This window comes from Dipteris shenzhenensis, chromosome 21 (genome assembly GCF_047967505.1).
Source record: "Dipteris shenzhenensis isolate YYH24624 ecotype China chromosome 21, Dip_SZ_1.0, whole genome shotgun sequence".
NCBI lineage: Eukaryota > Viridiplantae > Streptophyta > Polypodiopsida > Gleicheniales > Dipteridaceae > Dipteris > Dipteris shenzhenensis.
This window is the reverse complement of record NC_141616.1, coordinates 6916166-6921952: the sequence shown is the minus strand read 5'-3', so window position 1 is coordinate 6921952 and position 5787 is coordinate 6916166.

Here is a 5787-nt window from a genome sequence, read left to right as displayed (position 1 = left end):
GTACTCCATTGCCTCCATATGTGAAACTGAGTCATATAGATAGTCCCAAATCAGATGAGGAGAGGGCCATGATGGCCAAGGTTCCTTATGCATCAGCAGTTGGGAGTCTTATGTATGCTATGATAGCTACTAGACCAGACATTGCATTTGCAGTGGGAGTTGTTAGCCGGTATATGGCTAATCCAGGAAAGAGGCATTGGGAGGTAGTTAAGTGCATCATGAGGTACATGAAGGGTACCAAGGAGATGTGCATTTGCTTTGGTAAAGGAGACATGCGTGTACTTGGGTACACAGATTCAAACTATGCAGGGCATGTGGATAGTAGGAGATCCACTTCTGGTTATGTGTTCACCTTTGCAAGTGGTGCAGTGTCATGGATGTCTCGCGCACAGAAGTGCATTGCTTTGTCTACCACAGAGGCTGAGTATGTTGCAGCCACAGAGGGTTGCAAGGAGGCTATATGGCTTGATCGGCTAGTGGGAGATTTGGGGATTCATACAGGTGTACCGACATTGCATAGTGATTGCATGAGTGCTATTCAGCTAGCACGGAATCCGGTCTTTCATGCAAAGACCAAACACATTAAGGTCAGGTACCATTTCATCAGGGAGGTACTTGAGGACAAGCGCATAGAGCTTGTCAAGGTTCATACAAATGATAACCCTGCAGATATGCTGACGAAGAGTCTACCTAGTCAGCAGTTTGAGTATTGTCGTGTATTGATGGGCATTGGATAGTATGCTCACTGGTTGTTCTCCCTTAAAAGCACATTGTCCTTTAAGTGGGAGGTTGTGGGGGTTAAAGGTCACTATGCCTTTACCCTAGTTATGTACAATACCTAAACACATATATAAATGAATGAAAAAGAAGATTAGGGTGGTTCTGTACCCACCAAAACTTGTGGCTCTCTGTCTCTCTCTCTCTCCTTCTTCCATTCTTGCTTCCGTTGAGAGCACTCTCAGTACATTGGTTTGCTCTATTCTAGGGGAAGCAATTCTCAACTACATTCTTTTTTTTCCTTAGATGCCAATGGCCCATACTTTAACATGTCGGATCCACAACATGATAAATTGTAAATTGCCTATCATGAAGATCACAAATATTACCTTTTTTTGTAAGATTTAGTTGCCAAAATTTACCTACCAAGGTAAATTACGTGCTATAATTATTGTGGTAATGTCCAAAGTTATGCACTAGAAAAACTCTCTACAGGTAATCAATTAGCACATGAACTCTATAAAATGCAAAAACAAGCTAGATGAGGGGAAAAGTTGTATACACTACAAAAAATTGGAGAAATAAAGATCAGAAGCACAAGAGGAAGGCCCAAACACAAGGGGTCCACTAAACTTGTCATTGACATAGTAAAATCACTATGATCTCATAGCATAAACATAATCAATGCCAAAAATCCTACCTCATGGGCTCAAAAAATTCCCACTTAAATGTAATTACCATTGGGATTTTGAATAGATAAAAACCGTGTAACCCCCCTTTAAAGAAATAATAGTATAGTGTCATTATCATTCCCTCACATTCATTAACGAAGAGATCATGAGAAACATCTTCTCACATCCAATCAATATTGGACACACCATAGGCCCTAATAAAATGTTAAAAGTGCACAATATATATGATAGCAGGTGAAGTGAATACATACCTCATGCACTATAGACAAATGAAGAGATAAGAGACCTCAACTCCTCCGCTATACAAATGTAAATTCTTTCTTACTAAGTAGGAGAATGTAATACAATTATACCAAACCCTAATATTGTTTCACCATTGAATTAGATCCCTTCTAGAGCTCTCTAGATCCATCCATCTACACCATGTTATACTAGATGTTCCAACATATGTACATGGATGATGACCATGCCAATGGCCCATACTTTAACAACATGTCGGATCCACAACATGATAAATTGTAAATTGCCTATCATGAAGATCACAAATATTACCTTTTTTTGTAAGATTTAATTGCTAGAATTTACCTACCAAGGTAAATTACATGTTGTAATTTACCTACTAAGGTGAATTACGTGCTATAATTATTGAGATAATGTCCAAAGTTATGCACTAAAAAAACTCTCTATAGGTAATCAATTAGCACATGAACTCTATAAAATGCAAAAACGAGCTAGATGAGGGGATAAGTTGTATACACTACAAAAAATTGGAGAAATAAAGATCAGAAGCACAAGACGAAAGCCTAGACACAAGCGGTCCACTAAACTTGTCTTTGACATAGTAAAATCACTATGATCTCATAGCATAAACATAATCAATGCCAAAAATCCTACCTCATGGGCTCAAAAAATTCCCACTTAAATGTAATTACCATTGGGATTTTGAATAGATAAAGACCGTGTAACCCCCTTTAAAGAAATAATAGTATAGTGTCGTTATCATTGGGATTTTGAGTCAAGTAACACTCCTTTAAAGAATAATAGTATAACATCAAAAAATCATCCCAACCCTAACTCTTAAGGTAAATAAGATGACATGCAAAGATAAGGGATGATCATACAAGAAGAAATCAAAATGGGTTAAAGATAGAAAATTCACCTTGACTATTTCTTGAAGATGAGACAAAGCAATGTTTGCCACTTTAGTTTGCTTTCAAAGCCCAAAATTTCCAATTTGATAAGTGATGGCTCCTTGTTCTAGAGGCTCTAAGCTTTGAACAGAATGGGACAGGAGATGGAATGATGCAATCTCTTGTCCTAGTGCACTACCACATGCATTGGATGAAAATAAAAGTGACTTTAGACCCAACTAAACTTCTACCTCTATTTGTTCTTCCTTCCATGAAGAAGAAAGACAAAATAAATTTCAAGTGAAAGGCATACATTTTATCGTTCTACATTCAAACCACTTAGAAGCCTCCTCATTTAGGCTGATTTTGCAATCGACTCAAGGGAATGGAAAGATGTTGGAAGAGAGAACGCCACAAACCGAGGGAGGTCTGACTCATTACAAGACGTGCACATGTAGAAGCACCAGGCCAGATACGCCAGGCCCTCCAAGGCAATTGCTCATTCTTCAAGGGACCAGTTGGATAGAAGGGTAAAGCATTTGATGGGATTTTGCCTCAAGCTAGAGGATGGTTCAAGAGAAGTGGTAGAGAGAAAAGATCTTAAAGGAAAAAAAATCACGGTTAGTAATATCCAAATTAAGTTTGGGTGCAGACTGGAAACGAGCTGCTCCTCCTCCCTGATCTCTATTGCTCCCCTCCCTCTCCTCAACCATATGGCCCTGCCTCTCCTCTCGACTCAACTCCTCCCCTCTGCCAGCCCTCTCCTCTCCCTCTTGTACCCCTTTTGTCTCTCCTCTCAACCCCGCTGCCCTTCTCCTCAATCGTATGGCCTCCTCTCACCTCTCCACCTACCCCCTCCTCTCTGCCCGAACTCCCTAGCCCCTCTGCCTACCCCTAGCCTCTCTGTGCTCTCTCCCTAGCCCCTCCTCCTATCCCCTATCCCCTCTGCCTACCCCCTAGCCTCTTGCCCTCCCTCCCTCTTTGCCTACCCTCTACAGCCTCTCTTCTCCTTGCTCTCACTCCCTAGCCCCTTTGCCTACCCCCTTCCCTCTCTGCCTATCCCCTAGCCTCTCTGCCTTCTCTCCCTAGCCCTCCCTGCTTCTTCGCCTACCCTCTACTCCCCCTTCCCTCTCCGCCCTACCCTCCTAACTCCCTCTCCCTCTCAAGGCTGCCTCACCTCTCCCCCTGCTACCGCCTTTCCTAGCCTCTCTCCCCTTAGCCCTCACCCTCCCCTCCCTCATCCCCCCCCTACTCTTCTTTCTTCCTCTTTCTATCCTCCTTCCTCCTCCTCCTCCTCCTAGCCATTCCTAGCATCATTTTTTGGTCGGACAGAGCCTTTTGTGTTCGAGTCAGCCTTCACACCTTGATTGACGATGGCCCAACCTTTAGCATCCTCACTCGCTTCCACCAGCCGTGAAAACCATCACTTTCTCAAAAGGAGAATTGCAGCAACTCAAAAAAAGATATAGAGCAGGAGAGCTCGAAATCGCTCTTTGCTCACATCCATGGGTCCCACCCTTCTAGGTTACAAGCCAGGCACTAGTGCTCACTGCTCTACTTGGAGACCTCATAGGGCACCTCACAGATGTTCATCTACTTGGGCGAGGTCTCTTCCATATTGTTTTTGACTCCTCGAAGGTAGCACGTGTAGTGTTTTAGGCTAGCTTGTTAGCAATGAGCTCCAGGAGGATTTTTTTTACTCCTTTTTCATTTGGGTTTGATCCTGTCAAGGAGGACAATCGAAGAATGTCACTCTTCATCATATTTCCCGACCTTCCTCAGGTGTACCATCGACTTCTACATTCCATTGGAGTTGCCTTTGGGGTGGTTACTAAGATTCCCTCCCTTCCTCAGATGCCTTCTTCGACAACAGAGGCAGTCAGGTCTGATGGGGTATCGTGTGTTAGGGTCATTGTCTCTGACCCTAACATCTCGGATGACCACATTATGCTTCAGCGTCCAGATGGCTCATTCTTCAAACAGAGACTTGAGATTGCAGGGAGATAGGATTAGTGTAGGATTTGCAAGACCCTTGGGCACTTTGCCAGTGATTGCCCAAGGAAAAAGAAAAGACCTAAAAGATCCACGGGTGCACCTCATAGCTTCACCCGATGTGGACCTTCCTCACGACCATCTCCTATCACTTCACACACTGCTAGACCTTTGACTTCATAGCCATGACCGTCAGCCTCTCATCCTGGTACTTCTACAATGCGGACGGGACAGTCAGCACATCCTATTTTGATCGTCCCCCATTGGGTGCTTGGCAGAGTTGGGGGGCCAGTTCCACCTCATGCTACCACTGATGGGGCCATGGACTTGTCTCTTTAGATAGTAGACATTCATGTCCTGGTTTCATGTGCAAATGAGACTGCTCCTACCCCTTCATGTGTTCATGTGTAGGAGCGCTCACCTAGGGAGAACCTTTTGCCGTAGACCCGTGCCTTACTTGAAAACAATGCCAAAGTTGTGGCCAAGGTCATGCAGATTCATGCCAAGGTCATGCAGCACCATGCCAAGTTATTACAGCACCCCTCTTCTTCTCTTGCATGGCTGTCTACACCTGATAGAGGTAAGGGGGTTATTGGTTCCACTCCTCCTTCCGGAGGGCTCCTTCACACTCCTGCACCAGAGGTACTTCCTAGGAATTGATTTTCAGTTATGGCAAACTTGGCTATTGAGTTTGAGGCAAAGGGGGGGTTTGTACCCTCTACGCTTGGGGAGCACATCTTTCAGACATCCATGGATAGAGTTTCCCCCTTAGCAGGTGTGGGTGTGCTATCACTAGTTGACTTCCCTCCTCTTAATAGGAGGAACTTTTCGCAGGAGAGGGCTTTCTCCACTACTAGGTCGGATAGGATCTTCCATCCGGCCTCCTCCTCTCGCAGATGAGTATTGTTAGTTGGAACATTCAGGGCCTCAGGGGTGTACCTCACCACTGTCATTACAGGTAGCTGATTCGAACCAACTTCATCCAGGTGTTACTAGGGGTGGTCCCATGGACATTCTGATGATTCGAGAACACAAATTGGATGTCAGGGATTGTGCCAAGTCGGGTAAGCTTCTTTTAGGCCATACTTTTTGGTCACCTACCTTTGGTATCAAGGGAGGTACTTGCATTTCTATTTCTTCTTCTATACTCCCCTTGGTGATTGGACATTCCAGAGCTCAGTGGATTATACTTTTGATTGGTGGGCATAAGGTTGGTCTTTTAAACCTTTATGCACCCAATTCTAGAGGGGATTGTG